Source organism: Geospiza fortis, unplaced genomic scaffold, assembly GCF_000277835.1.
Source record: "Geospiza fortis unplaced genomic scaffold, GeoFor_1.0 scaffold114, whole genome shotgun sequence".
Classification (NCBI taxonomy): Eukaryota; Metazoa; Chordata; class Aves; order Passeriformes; family Thraupidae; genus Geospiza; species Geospiza fortis.
In genome coordinates, this window is record NW_005054383.1 from 198251 (window position 1) to 198563 (window position 313).

Sequence of the window (313 nt, forward strand, 5' to 3'; positions counted from 1 at the left end):
AATAGTGATGTGAGCTAAGCAGTGTCTTGCCACGGACACGCAACAGTGAGTGCTGCTGTGCCATTGGTGCTGCTCTCATACTGTCAGTGAAGACAACCCTTCAGGCCTCATGCTGCTTCTCATGGGGGATCACCTGTACTACCACTGTACTCAAGAGTGTACCAGCAGAAAAGGACATATGGGCAGTGGATTGCTTATGCTGTATAAAATTTAGACAGTATCCCAGGTACTAGGCTAAGCCCAATATAAAATCTAGACAAATTATTACACCCTACAGAACAAAAATTCCTATCTAAGTATTTTATTCCAAATT

The 313-nt window shown here is 42.8% G+C and overlaps 1 protein-coding gene across 2 annotated transcripts in view; it reads right to left on the bottom strand.

The window, feature by feature from the left end:
- The window catches only part of CRAMP1 (cramped chromatin regulator homolog 1), a 46557-nt gene that overhangs the window by 10919 nt on the left and 35325 nt on the right, over nucleotides 1–313 (bottom strand). The gene's annotated exons all lie outside the window — the stretch shown is intronic.